Below are 18,664 nucleotides of genomic sequence, written 5' to 3'. Positions count from 1 at the left end.
ACAGGCCCTCTGCTCTGCGCACCTCCTCAGCCCAGGAACCGGGGAGGCTGTGCTCTACCTGTGCCTTCCAGCACAGAGCTACGGGCCCCGCGTGCAACTCTTTCACATTTAATTCCTACAAAGTCTTACGAAATAAGGGTTAGTCCCAAGTTTTGTAAGTTAAAAAAAAGTGTTGCCGAGGTCAGGGACGTGTTCGCTGTCACAAAGCCAGGAAACGACGGATCCGGCATTCGTCACTATTGAATGTTAAGTTGAAGGAAAAGCTGCAGAAGCAGGTGGCATTTAAGGTCCACGGGAAAGAGGCAAGTAAACTGAGCTCATGCAACGTGAGACCCACAAGGTGAAGGGTGACTGATGCCACCTCTAATTCATAAAATCAATAAAGAAGGTGTTCCAGCTGCTCTGTCCCTTGCATGTGAAAGAGGAAAAATGGGCACAGCTTAAATAAAAAAAAAAAAGAAGAAGAAGAAGATTTGCAGTAATGAATGATTTTGAAATTGGAAGAATTTAAAGGTGACAATCCTCAAAAAATTCAAAAAAATAAAAATGTACATGATTTTGGTGGAAAAAAACTTTGGGGAGGGTTTGGAGAGAGAGATCTTTGAATTGTCCTTCCTGTTGTGAGATAGGGAGAAGTTACCAAAACTGAGGATCCCCAGGGATGGAGAAGAAGGGCCAATGGCTGTGGTCTCCTAGGTTTGTTTTCCGGCTTCCTAGGTAGGCCTGCAATAGGAAAGCCTCCGAGAGTCCCAGGAGTTTCAGAAACTGACTCTGGCCTGGTGTCAAATGGTTTTAAGTGCATAGTTGGTGGAAGAGTTGCCACTGGCATTTTGACACCTGTGAACGTAGGAAAGAAATAAGATGAAAACAGGATAAGCTGTTATTTGTATAAACAGATTGCAGAACAAGACTTCAGTACAAACTCAATACCCAGACCAAAACAAAACAGCCCAAAGCAGATCAAGCAAGACAAGACGCCATCCACAAAACCTACCTCAACTGGAAGTGAGCTGCTCTCGTTCATTAAAACAACAGCAATAGGCTTTCCCGCTTTTGCACAGGATCTGTCAGTTAGCCCAGGTGCACAGGGTACTGTTGGTTGTCCTTCAGTGAAACTTAGAGATTAACGATGCTGCGCTTCTCGTTAGTATGACATGAATTCCCTCCAGTGAGGATCCCGATGCTGAGCGGGAGAATCTCCCACACCCACTTCTGGGCGGGTTTTCCCTGGCAACATTATCCGCACCCTCAATGCTAGTTTACGCAGTGTGCATAAGAACAAAATAATAGAAACACAGATTTCATGTTTTTTTGTAAAGACCATTCTCTTAATAGTTAAATTTTGAATTAAAAAACAAAACAAAACCCTATTTTTAATAGCATGAGATAGGGCAGAAGGGCAGGGCTGGCTGCTGGAAGGCCTAGGAAGGCATTCTGACTCTGCTGCCCTTCGGCTCCCGGTCTCAGCCTCCTGTCTGCTGTCTACAAAGCAGAAAGGACAGTTTCTGTTTGTTCAGCTGTTCTTTTGCTTATACCAAAACACACAGCAAGCGTAAAATGAGAGATATTATATCTAGATTTTAAATCCTAGTGATTGTACTGGAAATTCAATTTTAATTACTTCTAAATTGTAACTTGGTACAAGTGTTCAGAACTCAATCTGAGTAGTCACAAAGTCCAACATCTTCCCAATAACCAGGTGACATGGAACCTCACACATTTACAAAGGAGAAAATGGGATGTCAACAATGAAGAGCAAAACTCAACGATCCTATTCCGATATTGGGAGGGAAAAGAATTTGATGGAAGCATCTGTTAGTCCATGTGTGTTGTGCTGAGGGCGGCCTCCTACAACGCTGGACCGTGGCCACATCCTCAGGGTTGCCGGAGACCCATTTCTGTCCCCTCATCCTGCTATTGGCCTTTGGATTCCTGAAGTTTGCTTGTCACTTCTATCCTTTCTTCTAGCGTAAATCTGACCTGTACATCCACCTTTCCGACTCGACCAGCCACCAACCAGGCCCTTCAAAGCCCTCCACACAGGCCATTTCCTTCTCCGTGGAAGACAGGTGTATAGATTCTGATCATCCACTGAGACAGCTTTAGGAACAGTTCTCCCCAGATGAAGGTTCCTGGGATGCGCCCCATCGGGCACCGCGGATGAGAGGAAGGAGACTTCCAGAGCCCCCCAGGCTTGCTTTACCGCTGCACAAGCTTTCCATATCCCCAACTTCTCTTCAAGCAGGGTCCCTGCAGATCCTCAGAGGGGAGACACTAAGGCAGAGGCGTGCATTCTGCCCGGTTGATCTAATGGAAGGCTGAGCTCCGAGCAACGGGAGATGAGAAGATTGCAGCTGCCGGCAAATGAGTGGGTCAGGGAGTTCCCAGTCAGCTAGGCCGCCTGGCTGCTGGGGGCCTTGTCTCTTGCTGGTCGTGAGCAATTGAAGCATTTGGATATCTCGTGGAGATGTGCCCAAAGCTGGCACCCACACGCCGAGGTGTAAAGTTACCATTCCTTCGTGACTGGAGATGTGGGCCTGGGTTTGCTCTGTGTGTGTGTGTGTGTGTGTGTGTGTGTGTGTGTGTGTTGGCTTGTCCTCAATGGGAGCAAAAAGCGCAAGATTTTCTTAATTCTAACACTCGAACTATCTCCTTACATCAGAATCAGGGCTGGCAGGGTGGTGAGGTTGGAGCTTGTGGGCCGAGCTCCCCAGCTGCGGGTGGATTTATTACAAACTCCACAGACAAAGTCCTTTCACAGATGACTTGTTCACAGAACCGTCACCACCAGCACCACCAAACTCTGGGGTCCCGTGAGGGGTGAAGGGGGATTGGAAAACAAAGATTCACAGACACAGATCTTGAAGATGAAGCTGGGATCAGGTGGAGCCTGCTCTTTGATAGAGATGCAGGTCTCAAGAGTTAGGCCAGCAATCTTTATTTGTGTAGGTCCCATTATCAGGTTAAAGACTATGCAAGCATTATTCTTTATATTCAGGAATGTTACAGAAACTAGGACATCTGTGTAACTTTTATATGGTTGCAATCCACAGTTGCAAAGTGCAATGGTAGGAGCTTTGTGTAGCTCTCAAGAAAATCCATTGTTTAACGTTACTGTAAGGCGGGCAGGAACTGGAGAAGCGGAGCTGGTGAAACATTGTGGGTGTCTAGCATAAGAGTTCCTTCCTACCAGGGGGCTGGAGTGCCTGAGATCAAGGTCAGAGCTGACAGGACTCTTGCACAGAGCCTCCGCATGCAGGGCACTGCCCCAGCAGCTGAGCATCCTGTGCCCTTGCACAGGAACATTCCCAGGTACCGGGCATGCCACAGCATGAGGGCATCAGGGACCCCAATCTCAGTTACTGCTCCCCCATCCTCTGTCACCGCTCTTCACACAGAACGCTGCTGCACTTGCTGTGTTTATGGTGGGTCTTAATTTGCAATGGATGGAAATCCATTGAAGTCCTTTCCACAGAGAGGACCTTGTCTGAAGGGCTGCACTGCCTACGTGTGGGCCCACAGGTGGTAGCGTGGCCGAGGTGGCACCTGGATCAGGACAGGGCCCTCCTATCACCCATTCTCTCTGGATGCACGGCTGTAGCTTGTTGGAGGTTAGCTTCTTTCGCGGGCTGGAGGCTTTGGGCCTTGGGACCTGCCCTGCAGCCGGTCTTCTGCCCCCACTCTTCCCATCCAAGAAGTCAGACTCACACCCTGGGAGGAGGCTCGGCTGTGGAGGAAGGTGGGTCGGAGAGCAGGAGCAACTGCATCCTGCTTAGGTGACCCTGACAGACACCCAGGGCATCTTGGGGCTGCTGAAGTAGAGAGCTGCATAGAGATCATTCTTCCTTTCTCTCTCTCTTTCCTTCTTTCTTTTCTTCTTCCTTCTTTCTTTCCTCCCTCCCTTCCTTCCTTTCTTCCTTCCTTCCTTCCTTCCTTCCTTCCTTCCTTTCTTCTTTTCCTTTTGATGCCAGTTATTAAGCCTAGGGTCATTAAACCCCAGTGCTGAACCATTGAGCCATATCCCTGGACCTTTTCATTTCTTATTTGGAAATAGAGTTGCTTAGGTTCTTAGCACCTCACTAAGTTGTTGAGGCTGTCCTAGAACTTGTGATCCTCCTGCCTCAGCCTCCCAAGTCACTGGGATTGCAGGCAAGATTATTCTTTAGAAACAGAGTTAAAGCTAGTATACATTCTGGTCTTGACATTGCAGTAATGTGAGACTTCCCGTCCATCCACTTCTGCTGCTCTTCAAAGGACGGCACCTCAAGGGCAGTGGGACTTTCTGCCAAGTCTGGCATGTACTTGAACCCGTGGTGTTCCGGCTGACCTGCCCACTCACCTGTGAGCGAGGCAGCCTGAATGGAGAGTGACAGATTCCCTCACTTCCTCAAATAAAAGATGAAGTAAAACAGAAGTTTTTGAGAACTATTTCACAAGTTCTTTTTCTTCTGACATTGAACCTTATTAACCCTGATTTCTTTAAAAACAATTTCTTCTGTCTTTTATTAGGAAAGTCAGTGGATTTTCTAAGGCCGGTAAAACATTTGTTTCTGGGCAAAGGACTTGAATGGACTCATCTCCAAAGATTATGTGGCAAGTGTATGGAAAGGTGGTCATCGAGGGTTATTAGGGAAACACAAGTCAAAACTGGGAAGGCCCGGCCTCACACCCACCTGGATGTCCACAGTCAAACAGAAAACAAGAAGCACTGGCGAGAATGTGGAGAAACTGGACCAGGGTGTGCTCCTGGCGGGAATGGGAAAGGGCACAACCGTCCTGGAAATCAGCACGGTGCTTGCTCGGGAAGTCAAATAAACCTTAGGATCGGGGTCATCCGCTTCTGAGTGCATATCCAGGGGATTTGAAAGTAGGCCCTCAAAAAAATGTTTGCACAGCCAAGTTCTTAGTAGTGCTATTTACAGTGGTTAAGAGTATGTGCAGCCAGGTACTCATTGATGGGAGATGGATAAATAAAAGGAGGTGTCCATGTACAATAGAATGCTACTCAGCCCTGAAGAAGGAAGAATACTCTGATACATGACGCAGTGTGGGTGAACCTGGAGGACATGACGCTAAACGAAATAAGCGAATCACAAGGAGGGATACTTTACCATTTCATTTGTATGACTCTCTAGAGCAGACGAATTCATAGACAAGGGAAGTAGAACAGTGGTTGCCAGGCTGGGAGGAGAGGAGAATGGGAAGTCTTTGTCTAATGGGTATAGACTTTAGGTTTGACGAGTTGAAAACTTGCAGAGATTAATTGTACAATGGTGTGAATATACTTAACACTACCAAACTGTACATTTAGAAATTGAGATCCCAAATTTTATGTTATTTGCTTTTTTACCTCTGTAAAAATAATTTCCAGAAATCCTCAAAGGGTTGATTGTAGTTTTTCAAAACTACACTCAACTACTCCTTGGACTATAAAATATGGCAAGAATTTTTTGCTCTAAAATATTTTGATTTGTCCAAGTAGAAATGTTTCTATTACAAGCTGATTTGACATAAACAGACTTTTATTTCTTGTAATTTATACTGCTTTATGCTGTATTTTTTAAATGACATTTGGGTAATTAGGGTTAACTTTATAATTATTGTATGAACTTTTAAAAATTACAATAAGATGTTTATAAACACTACTGATTTCAAAACTGAATTTTTTTCTCTGTGTAATCAGCTTTTACAAAATGCATTTAAACAGTGTTCAAATAAATCATAATTAATTATGTTTCTAGATGCATCAAATAAGCTGGGCCTTACAATTAGAGAGTTAATTATATTGAAAATGGGATTCCACTGCCCCCAGGCTTATTCAGTTATTCCTGTGCAAGGGTTTATCTGTCACAGGGCAACACCTAACCAAAATATTTACGCACATGCAAGGACAGTCAGATGCCTATGGAGACGTGCACCTAGGAGTTTTATGTTATGTGAGAAAGATGATTATCTGCTGGAAATGTTGAGCATTTTCTTTGATTTTTATGTGTTTCTATTACAACCCAGAAAATGCAGCTGTTACCACAAATGCAGTCTGCCAAACACGCTGGGTTTGCAAAAGTGAGGGAACAGTGATGTTTTGACATGCCACCTCTCACCAAGGCCCAGGGGCGTGGATATACGGACAGCATCCTTGTGTAGGCAACAATTTAAGATGTTCTCTCGGGGTACTAGTGCGACTTCAGCCTGTTAGGACGAGGTCAACAGCTGATTCTCACGGAGAGAGGACTGGCTCTGGATGGGGTGCGGAACAAGCTGCCTCTCCCAGGCTGGCTTCCTGTCTGATGACTGTCCTGTGACAACAGAACTGAGAAGTCATCTAGCTTCTTTGCATTCCAGTTCCCTCGAGAATTAACCACAGCTAGCACCTTCCCTTTATGCTCTTCTTAGGACACCAAAACAAAGAATAAAGAGAACCCTTGCGTGTGTCTCCAGTGGGACTCTTGACGGGTGCGCTGGCATGCCCCTGTAATCCCAGCGGTTTGGGAGGCTGAGGCAGGAGGATCTTGGGTTCAAAGCCAGCCTCAGCAACCCAGTGAGGCCCTAAGCAACCCAGTGAAACCCTGTCTCTAAATAAAATATAAAAAGGGCTAGGGATGTGACTCTGTGGTTAAGTGCCCTGGGTTCAAGCCCCATACCAATAAAAAAAAAAAAAAGGATTCTTTTTGAAACCCATTTAAGGTGTCTTGGCACCAGTGACCCTGAGGCAATGAGGAACAGCAGCAGGAGGGGAACTGTGTCTGTGGCAGTGTCCTAGGATCCAGGCTTCCAGCGGAACTACAGGCAGGGAGAAGTGTCTCATTGCCCTGCACCGCTGAGCTGCAGACATAATCTCTGCAAATAAGGCTTCTCACGGCTGTGTTCAACACATTGACGGAATGTTCTCGCACCTGGTAAAGCCACACCAGGAGATTTGACCAATCAAAATACGAAGTGTGTGTGTGTGTGTGCGCGCGCGTCTGTGTGTGCACACATGTATGTATATCAGATTAGCGATGACATTAAGATCCAAGTAAGTGCACTCTTTTTATTAAGTGTGGAACCATAGGTTAAGCGGTAACTGAATCTCGGTAGACCTTCCCTATACTGAAGCACCGTCCTGCCTTCCATGTTCAATTCTCCCCTGGCAAGTTCTCTATAGAATCGTTTATTCCCAACAGGCTGATCATTTTGAATGTCATGTTCTCAAAAATTGGAAATATGAGGTCAATCAAATAACCACCCTGTGTTCTACTTCCTTTGGAATTATAATTAATTTGATGGAAATATCTGGATATTGAAAAATACATCTGTGCGTTAGACTACGGAAGCCATAGCACCACTCCTTGACCAGGCTCGTAATAAAGAGAAAAGCCTTGCGGTCACCTCATTTGCCCACTCACTGTTCTGGTGATTTCCACTCTGTCCGCCCGGGAGGCTAGGAATCGTCTGGCCATTACACACCTGGCAAGCCTCCTCCTTCTCCAGCTGAGTAGCCGCTGGTATCAGCAGTGACCCCCACTCTCTGATTAACCTCCTCCCTGCACACGGCTGCCCAGGGGGCAGTGCCACCCTGCTGCCCTGGCGCTCCCAATGAATTCCCACGGCAGACGATGCTGTCTTTGCCTCCTTCTTTACTAGGTGTCACAAACCACCTGTCCCTGGATGTCCGAAAAGAGAAACAGCCAATATCCTCCCTGTCGCCATGAGTCCATTTGGGGCTGAAGTTCCCATCAGTGACAGCCAGGTAAGAAACAGCAGGTCACAGCCCAGGGCGTGAGTCTCGTGCTGGGGCAACATCCTATAGATGAACTAGTGCCTTTCCTTTTTCTTTGGAGTCGGGCTAATGCTAGGCTGGCCCCAAACCCTGGTTTTGCAGGATCCTCCTGCCTCAGCCTCCAGAGCAGCTGAAGTACCACTGGGCACAATTGGGCCTCACAGGCGGCTTCTAGGCCCATGGTTTCTCCTCCTGGACACTGGCTTACTGCTGACAACGCCGGTTCCCCATCCTCCACCAGTGGCTGCTCAGAGCCGAGCAGTCAACGCCCTCTGTGCCGCTAATGAACCCTCACCTTAAAATGGCCATCAAAGCAGGCACCTGCTCAGAAAGAGCCTGGTTACGGAATTCCCAGAAGCCACGGAGTGTGGCGGAACAGGGTGAATTTGCCACACATTGCTGAAGCAGCCAAATGAATAGCTGGGTCAGTTCTGTGGAGTGCCCTGCTGGCTACAAACGCAGTTGAGGGGCCATCAGTGAGGGAAGTTTAGCCAGGTCCAGTGGCGCAGGCCCATAATCCCAGCAGCTTGGGAGGCTGAGGCAGGAGGATCTTGAGTTCAAAGCCAGCCTCAACAAAAGCAAGACTCTAAGCAACTCAGTGAGATACTGTCTCTAAATAAAATACATATAGGGCTGGGGATATGGCTCAGTGGTCAACTGCCCCTGAGTTCAATCCTTGGTGTGTGTGTGTGTGTGTGTGTGTATATATATATATGGATATATGGAGTTTTGAGTAGTTTTCCTTTTATTTCAAAGAGATTCAGCCTTGGACAAGTAGTATCTCCGAGAACTGTCATCTATAAAATCTACAATTCATCTGGCACATTTATTGAGCATCTAACGTATTTGTAACACTGTCAAATATATTGTTAGATGTGCCATTTAGTAGGTGAGAGAGTGGGTTTTGGTGTATAACTCAGTGTGATGTAAACATGCCAGACGTAAAGCTAAGATTCTGGAATAAGTAAAGCTCATGACTTCAGAGCAACCTTACGATGAGTCTCCCCAGAGAGGCGGCCATCGCCTTGTAAATGGATGGGAGGGGCAGCTCCTGAGTGAGGGGAAGGGAGCGTGGTGGCACAGAGTCACTTCTCTCCAGAAGCGCCAGTCCTTGAAAGGCACGTGGACCAAGCCTGCTCACGGCTTCCCCTTGATCTCTTTACTCCCTTCAAACAGCCTTGTTCTGCTTCCACCGGAGTGCTGTTTCCTCCGCACGCCTCTACCTGCCACTTCCCCTTCCACCTCCCTCCCTTGGGGAATTCCTGCCCTGCCCCGCTCTGTGCTCTGAGATGCATCAATATGGCAACATGATGGTCATATTTTTGCTTTAGTTATTTATTACTGCACAACAAGCCATTGTCCTAGTCCATTTGTGCTGCTGTAACAAAATACCTGACACTGGGCAACTTATTAAAAAAGAACTTTATTTCTCACAGTTCTGGAGGCCCAAAGTCCTGGGTCAAGATGCTGGCACGTTCAGTGCTGGGTGTTGGCTAGGGCTTGCTCCCTGGATGGCACCTTGGGGTGACAGCCTCACAAGGCAGAAGGTGGGGGGCACGCAGGGCCCACCTCTCCAGACTGCCATGTCTTACTGTTGTTGTGTGATGGAGAGGGGAGAACTCCTCTTCCTTAGTAAAGTGTATTTTATACCAAATAAATACACAGCAGGATCAAGTAAAGAGAAACACAGGATGTAACCACTGCTTGTGTAAATAAATAGTGTGCCTTCTTTTGGGAAAAAGAGGCAAATTTCAAAAATTGGAAATGTAAGATGTATTTATGTAAAATAATTCTAGGATTGAAATTCCAGTCCCTAAAGCTAAAATTGTTTATAGGACACAAAATGAAAGCTATAACCATTTTCAAAAGGGTTTGAGTTCACATGAGATGTCATGGGATAATAGGACTTCTGAAATCCATACGCTGAACTAACTTTTCATATTCAAATTTTAAAAGTATAGAAAAATAAATATTTGGAAATTATATACACTTAATTAGTAATTGCCAGTTATAGGTGGGGAAAATATTTACTTGAGTTTGGCTGTGGGCAAGAGGGAAAAGCAACGCATTCTGTGGGCCAGCACCCAAGGTGCTGTGTAAGCTGGACACACATCAGCAAGCAACAGAGTGGGGAATTGGGAGGTTGCGATTAAAATGCTGGCAGGAGAAAGCTGTAATCTTTTTCAAGGACTGGTTATTTAATCACTGACTTTAATGTAATACACAACCTCAGAAGAAAGAAGGTACCCAAGCTTATTGCCATTTTAAGAATTTTAGCTCCAGCACCATCGATCCTGTTTAAGCTTGACCCATATGACTGAAACCCCTAATTAACTATTTTTCCCCTCAAAATGATGAAAAAAGGATGAAGCACACAAAAGTAAGGTCATATCAAAGTTTTACTTTACAAAATTCCACCAAAATCTTCCAGAGCATACTTTGGTGTCAGTACCTATGTCTACCAAAAAATAAAGAAAAAGCTTTTCTACTCCACTCTTCTCTTTATAGTGATTATATATGGCGTGATATTGATCCTAGGGAATGCAAAATCCTCATAAAAACAGCTGTCATATTCAATATACTCAACTTCCGGAGGCCACAAAGTAGACCAATGTATTCTTCATTGAAAAAAAATAGAATTTTAAGAATCCTCGGATTTGCAGTTAATCAGAGCACTAATAATGGGGAACCACCCTCTTACTGTGACTTTTGGTTTTTTAAGTTTAAACTGCAACCACCACGATCTAGCTAATTCACAGGTTGTCAGGGTGGGACCCCTGGAAGTGGGTGTCATTCTAGGAGGAGAGAGTCGGAGAAACCAGACCTGGGGACTCAGAATGCCCGCGGGGTGGCTCAGTGCGCGGCGACTGGGGCTGGGGCACCGCTGAGCCTGGCCCGGCTGCAGGATTCAGGCGTGACTGGCAGTTCAAGTGCACGCGGGCGTGCTGGGACAGGCAGGCCCGGGGATTCAGGAGTAAAGCAACTGGCGGCGAGATCTGAAGTGGGACCGACTGGCACCCTGTGACTTGGGGGTTGTCTCGAGGGCAACTCCCGGCTCTTAGCTGCTCAGTGGCGTCGGAGCAGTTATGTGGAGATGCCAAGATGCTGGGGAAAACCCCAAGACCTCTGAGAGCACAGCTAATGGGAATGAACTGCTGAGACCCGGCCACCGGGCGGGTGTCCTGCCGCCCTTGATCACTACGGGGCCACTTCGTTTCCACTGAGGATCGTGGTCCACGCAAAGAGGCAGCTCGCTGTGCAATTCCCAAGGCGCAAGGACTTCTGGCTACTTCCCTTTCTCCTAAACGACTCGTCCGTGGTACAGAATAGAAGCATCAGGCATGAAGAGAAAGCTTAAAATTTGAGATTAGACTGATTTTCTCACTGTCATAAGTAGATTATGAAATAACTTGGTTTTTGATGGAAAATTCTTTCAGCTAACCTACCCGCGATCCACCGACTCTGAAGATGGATGCTTCCCCTTGAGTCACCTGATTTCATACAAGTTACATCATTGCAATCAAAGAAAAGAAAGCAGGAGCACGCCTGCGACCGGAGCCCGGGCCGCGGCGGAGCAGGAAGAGAAGGCTGCAGAAGGACCTGTCAGGCTGCCTGCTCAGGGCCAAGTGCCTGGGCTGAGCTTCGTGCCGCAGGGAGGGCAGAGGCTCCGGCCCCAGCGCAGAGCTGACTTAGGCCCGCTGGGCAGCGCCGGTGGTTGCAGTCGGCCAGGCGGCTGGTCAGGCTGGAAGGTGCAGGGGCAAGGCGGTGAGGGGTGTCCAGGACCTCCTGTCCACCAGAGCGCCTCCCAGGAGGGACAGCGCGCCGCCTCCGCCCGCTCCCGCGGGTCATGCACTGGCATCAAGAGTTGGCGGTGTCCTTCCAAAGGGAGTTGGGTCCCTGGAACTGCAGCTTGCATCTTACTGACCGCATCCAAATTTGGAGCCAGAATTTCCCAGGGAGAGAGAGGAAAGAATGGTTATTCTCTGGGTATTTATTCAAAATGATTAGATTGAAGGATCCCCAAACAATCCTTGCTCTGTTGCCCCCAATACGCATTGCACTCCAGCCACTCCTGAGCGTCATCCTCTGTCTTGCTCACGTTTTGGACTAGGATTTGAGTGCCCAGTGACACCCAGGAAAGCACTAGACTGCCAGACTCTGGAGGGGAGAACCGAGCGAGCCCCGTGGGGCTCCTCTCTGCCAGTTCTTCCTGGAGACCAGGAACACAAAAGCACCCCGCCAGGTGCTGCTTGGCCAGCAAATCTCCAAGGCTCCCAAGTGCAGGGCTGGTCCGTCTGATAAGCCTGCCCTGGGCGCATGACCCAGTGGACAGGCAGTGGTAGGAAGGGGCGTCTTTGCTTTTAACCTCCCTTCCTGGTTCTTTGCTGGAGAACCAAATGACATCACTGTTTAGACTGACACAACACCCGTTTGAATTTCTTTTCCAAGTTCGTGTCTGTTCCAGTCTTCTTGCCTTTTCTATGTTCAGTCCCTTATGTTTCTGGACTACTGCTTTCAGTGACTATGTCAGGCATGTGATGTTACATGTCCAGTTTGCTAAGCAATAACCCTTATTTTTCCAGCGTAAGGCTTCCCCTTTTTTCTGGAGAGTGACATCATCAGACTTCCTCTCCTGTCCTCCAGCACTGGACAGTGATGTTATACTGAGTGCGGTTCTCAGCATGGGGAGAATAGGGGCCTAGGGTTAGCCTGTGTACTTAGGAATGTTCCATAAATAAGATTATTAACTAGACAAAATGAGTGTGGCTTTGTGTGTTTTGAGACAAGAAATGACCAAAAAAAGAAAAAGAAAAAAAAAAGTACAGAGGGTTCCTCCTTCTCTTGAGAGACCAAGTTTAAGAAAATAACAGAGATAGCAAGAGCCATCCTTCTCAGGAAGAAAAGGGTGACAATTCAGAGAGGGGTGGAGACAGACTTGGGGAGGCAAAAGCAGAGGCAGAGGAGACTGGAGGCTAAGGAAGCTGCCTGTAGAGGCAGCAGCCCTGTCCCACTCTGCTCCTGTCACTGCAGGGGACAGTAAATGAATTGTGGGCAAGCTCAGTGTGTTCATGCTCCTTTGTATACAATATCAAAACATCATGTTGTGCCCTACCAGGTGTATGGTTGTGATCTGTCGTAAACAAATATCGTTTCTAAAAATAAAAGCAAACAAGCCTGCTGCAGGGAGCTCCCTCTGAGCCCTTCCTGAGGACCTGGGGCCACAGGCCTCAAGCTCAGGGCAACCCTGCCAGCCACTTGCCCTGGCAAGCCCAGCAGAGCCAGGTTGGTCCATGTGTGCATCAGACCACACAAGGTAGCAGCAGTACACTCACTATTTTTTCCAAAAGGCAGGAACAGAAGAAATTCAGGAGGCCTTGAATCCTGTAATCTGATGAAATCCCTGAAAGGTACTTAAAGAAAAATATCAAACCTCATCATATCTTTAGCTCTCTCTTGAAAGTAAAGAATATTTTTCTTTATTTTGGCAATTAAGTCTGCTATCAGAAAAACAAGTCTGTAACCTGGATGTCATGGAAAGATTTGGGATCCTCTGTATTGATACTTACAAAATTTTCCCTTCCCTCAGAGCTTCTGCCTTTACCCAGCATTTCCCTGCATGCAAAATGTACCCTCTGGCAAATACTCTTTCCATTGCCAAAGTGTACTCTGTTTGCCCAGCGATCTGCCAAACCCACCGCCTTATTATTATGTTGCTGGAGTGGTTGTTTATTCCCTGGCAGCTGCTCCATTGTTCAGCCTGGGCCAGCTTCTTTTTCTTCCTCCTCCTCCCCACACCCTTCTCCCACCCCTCCTCCCTCCCTCTCCTCCTCCCTTCCGCCTTCCTCCCTCATCCCTTCCTTCCTCCTCCTCATCCCTTTATATTTTGCATCCCGAGTCCTGTACTCCTGCCCCCTCCTGCTGCAGGACAGCCTGCAGGAAGGCTCTGCGGGGAGGCAAGGAGGCTGCCTCCGGGTGGGAAGAGCCTTGGTCCTCTTAGGTAAATCCTTTTTTGGATATGCTCTTTAATCTGTAGTCCCTGCTTTACAGACATCTTCCTATATTTGGACAAGTCCCACCAACTTCTATGTCCTGGCCTGGGTCCAGAAATTCCAACTTAACCTTTTGCCTGGGTGCAGAATTGAATGGAGGCTGAAGATACCATCTTAGCCACGAATAGCCGCAGAGCCATCATTTCCTGAATCTGTTCCTGTTTTTTGAATCCTGAGGACCCCTGAAGATGTGTTCATTTCAAGCAACCAGATGACATTATATTTGTGATTAAGTAAACATCCAGATTTCTCTTACCAATGTAAGTCACCTCACCATAGATAGCTTATAATTACTCTTAAAATAATAATTCTCAGAGAAGTGTTGAGTCAAGAAATCTTATAGAGCATCTAACTGAAATTACTGAATGTTATCAGCTCACTTTATTAGAACTGGAGACCTAAGTGACTGGCATCACACCTGGTTCTTGGCAGAGCCAGGCTGAACCCAGAGTCCTATCTCGGTGCTCCTCAGACTGTGGAGCCAGCTGTGGAATCTGCTCTGGCCTTCCCTCCTGCCGCCACCTCAGGAAGGGCTCTGGTCTTCCTAAGATGGACCTGAGGAGAGGATTAAACCTGCTCCTTGAGGTCTAACCAACCAGGGTTCCTCCCTCAGCTGGCTGCTTGCTGGCTGTGATGGTGGGTAACCCGTGAACCTCACTGGATTTCACTTTTCTTGTGTTTAATACAAAATGATAAGATTCATCATTAAGATTAAGATTTAAGTTTCTGGAGACCAACTGAAAGAAAGCACAGTGCTGAGCACACAGGCAGCAATAAAAATAGCAGCAGCAACTATTCACCTCTTCAAATTCAGTGAGCATTTCAACTGCAAGCCCGTCTGAATTCTGGAGCTGAAGATGCACTCCAGGTCTGTCCACACTTTGCAGTAGACAACTCTTTCCTGTCTGACGGAAGCATCAGTCAGAACTTTTGGGATGCAACTGTTCATGTGACCGTACCTCATTATTAGAGCCCATCTAAGCTTGTTTGTCTAGTGATACCATTCGCTACTTTACCAGTTACATTTCAGATTATTTTTATGTTTCCCAGTTTAGTATAAAAGATGTTACAAAAGGTGAAGAAATGCACAGGGTGAGGCGGGTGTGGGGGGCGTCTGAGCTCCCCAAGCAACCTCCTGCTGGAACCCCAGCATGTCTTCAGCCCCCTGAGTTCTGCTTTTGAAGCCGTCCTCCTTTTTTAGTTTTTTCTTCTTTTTCAATGACACATAACAGCACTGTGACATAATTATCTGAATCTAGTACTATGTATATGGAATAACAACAAACACCTAGAATTCATTACCATTTTCAGGAGGTTAAAATTATAGTCTAAAGCATGAATTATAAAAACAAGATCCAGAAAGCAGTTTCGTTTTTCCACTTTTATTTTTAATTTAATACAGATATTTAAAGATTTTTCTGTCCAGATTTTTGTAAGTGAAACACATAGTCCTAATCATTACAGGCCTCCAAAGGGAAACTCGACATAGATGCGTCCTTTGTTGACAATCACATATGAAGGAAGTCTTTAGCTCACACTCAACGCTTCTCAAGAAAGTCATTTTAAGTCAAATGATCTGAGAGAAAGACTTTTCTGGCTGTTGGTATCTGTACCTTCCTGTGATAATGTTCTCTTTACACTTGTATGAACTATAGACACCATTCCTCTGCCCGCATCCTAGTGAAGGAATATATTGTGTTTTAAAAATTAAGCCTGTGTATCCTTGCAAGTTGCTTACAGCGTGGAAATAAGAAGCTTTCTAAGAGCTGAGGCTTCCGGGCTGCAGAGGGGCAGTGCAGAGGGTGCCGAGAAGGAGGAGCGGTCCCTCTCCTGGGGTCCGAGGAGCCCTCCAGGCTGCTCCTGGCTCTACTTCTCTGTTGAAGCTCAGAGCTAACGCTCCTAATACAAAGGGCAGAGAAAACCTGGGCTGTTTTATATCTGTTCAAAAGAAGATGTGACAGTAAGATCAGTGCATCCAATCAGGGACCTAGAAGGAACTCTGGACTGCGTGTGAGTTCTTCTCATTTGTTGTTATTTTCTCAGCACCAGCGCGTGGCTGGCACTGTTTCAGATACTGTGAAATGGCAAGCTCCTGCTGCGGGAGTTTGATGGGTGTGCTTGGTGCAAAGCAGGAAGGCTTTCCTGGCTGTGACACGGAGTTGGGCCCTTGGTGGCAGCGGTGGCCACAGATCCTGCAGGTCTCAGAGGTACATGTGAGGTTTTGCCACTCACTGGCACTGGGATGGGGCTCGCAGATGCTTTTGAGCCATAGGATGTGATCTGGTTTACATTTTGAAAGAACCATTCTCACTATTGTGTTGAAAATCAGCCTGAAGCATGAATCCATTCTTCCGCAGTGATCCAGGAGGCGGGGTTGGTGGCTGTCAGAAGGGATTTGAGGAGCACCTGGATTTTGATGTTGCTATTCTGGATTTAATATTGACATTTGATAGTTGAAATTGACCAAATTATAATAAGAATTGTATCAGAGAATTTCCCAGGGGTTAGGCAATCATATGGATGCTTCTATTAAGAAAATAAAAATTAGTTTATTACTCTATTAGACAGAGTTATCCAGAGGAACAGAACCAATAGGCTATTGTGAGTGTATAGTATTTATATATTTCTGATATGTATAAATATTACATACATTACATTTATATAAATATTATATATAATATATAAATATATATAAACTATATTATTAATCATATATAGTATATATGAATCCTATATATACATAACACATGTACATATATCTACGTATGCATACATAAATATGTATTCATGAGAGGAGATCTGTGAGGCTGGATAGCCCCACAGTGACCCTCTGCAGGATGGTTCTGGTTCAGTCCGAGCTGGAGCCTCAGGATGAGAGGGACCAATGGTGCAGCCCAGCCTGAGGCTACAGACCTGGAATCCCTGAGCATCCCTGGAGCAAGTGGGCACTCAGAGGTGAAGACACTGGAGCAGGAGGTGCTGGGGTGATGGCAGTAGCACAGGGGCACCTGCCGCAGAAGCCTGGGGCACATGGGGGAGCAGCGCCCCTTCTTGGCTTTCTGTTCCCTCTGGGCCCCAGCCCACAGTGTGGCTGCCCACATTCCAGGCGGGTCTTCCCCTGAGTTCACTGACCCACGTGCCAGTGGTCTCTGGAGACACCCTCGCAGACGCACCCACACGTGTGCTTCACCAGCATCTCTCAATCCAGTCAAGTCACCCCCAGAATCCACTTTCACAATTCCTGAATTGTAACTCACTTTTAGGTAATTTGATAGAATGTGTAATAAAGTACAAGGTCACTGGTTATTTAACAGACCTCCAGGGCAAGTCTTAAAAAAGCAGATGCTGATTCAGGTAGTCCTGACTTACGACAAGCTGGTAGCTGGTCCTGGCTGTCTGTCTTCAGTTCCTGTGACTGGAGCTGTTCCCGTCCTCCATGGTACAACTCCCGTGTGGCGACTGCTGTGTCCTCACGTGCCTCCGCATTCTGAGTAAGAGCCTTTCTGAGGGCGCTCCCTGGCACTCTGGTAGATCAGTGATGTCTATTTTTCCTGTTTCCAAGGAAATGCCATCTAATTTTCTCTTTCAATTATGTCTGAACTTTTGAATTGAAAGAGCATTAAGAATTCTAGATTTTATTTAGCCTATTCATATATAGTTCCCTTGAAATATAAAGATATTAATGTTAGACTATGTCAAGTAAAGTAACTTTCCAAGAGTTGAAAATAATTAATTAAATGTCAGAGAAAAAAGTAGCACAACTTTCAGTGGCCATTCTTAGACAATTTCTAAATAAATCTGAAAGGAATGACTGTGGAGCCATTTTTTCCTAGAGTTTTCATAGACGAAAGGGCTTAATATATTTGAATAACCAGGAAGTTCTGCATGCATATTCTTCCTAACTGAGGTTATTCCTGTGGTCATAGCACCATAATTAACAACCTAGATAAAGAGGAAAAAACTCACTATAAATATGCCCATTTCTCTGTGTATGTCTTGGGTTGCAATTTTTCCATTAAATGATGTAAAAGATTTAAGCTAGAGGGCATAAAAGCCACATTACTTCTAAATCACTGTATTATAACTGGTAACTGTAATTACAAAGTAGATGCAAGGTAATAAAAACAAACATAGACAGTTTCTGCTTTTAAATTAGAATTTGAGTTGTGCTACAACCTCTTCTAGATCGACGCTGGAAACTATATTAATCAAGTATTCTGAGAAAGCGTTATAACTCTGGTTTGGATCCTGCTGTCACAGAGGAGTCAAACAATTTGCAGCATGTAGTATAGTAATAAGAAGTCAAAATCATTCTTTCTGATCACAGCAAAACTGTGAACAACTTTGGATGAAATTCACATCACTGAGCAGGAAATGCATTATGCTTCAAAGATTGGATTTATATGGTGCTGCAGATTCATAAAAATTGTTATGGTTAAATTAAAATCACTGAAGCACAAAGACGGCCCATAGATGTAGGCTGTAACAAGGGAGTGAGACTTATCAGAGAAACTGGAATGTAAAAATTCTCTTTGGTGATATACATAAAATAAATACGTAAGTTAAACCCTATATTTGAAAATCAGTGTTTCGCCAAAGGAGAGAAAGTATTCTGGAAGGAGAAGAGGAAAATTTCCCAAGGAATTTGAAGGGAAATTGGTAATCTAATGTTAAGACATTAATATTCATGATCAGGTGGAAGTTTGATAGCAGAAAGGACATTCTAGAGCTTCCTAACCCTTTGTATGTGTCTCTGGTTTTAGTCAATTACACATCTGAGATCACGAGGTGGCAGGAGCACCCGCTGGTCAGGAAGTCTTGCTCCATTTGGGCTTTCACAGTTACCAACTATATG

This window comes from Sciurus carolinensis, chromosome 10 (assembly GCF_902686445.1).
Source record: "Sciurus carolinensis chromosome 10, mSciCar1.2, whole genome shotgun sequence".
NCBI classification, from domain to species: domain Eukaryota; kingdom Metazoa; phylum Chordata; class Mammalia; order Rodentia; family Sciuridae; genus Sciurus; species Sciurus carolinensis.
Note: the sequence above shows the minus strand (reverse complement) of the source record.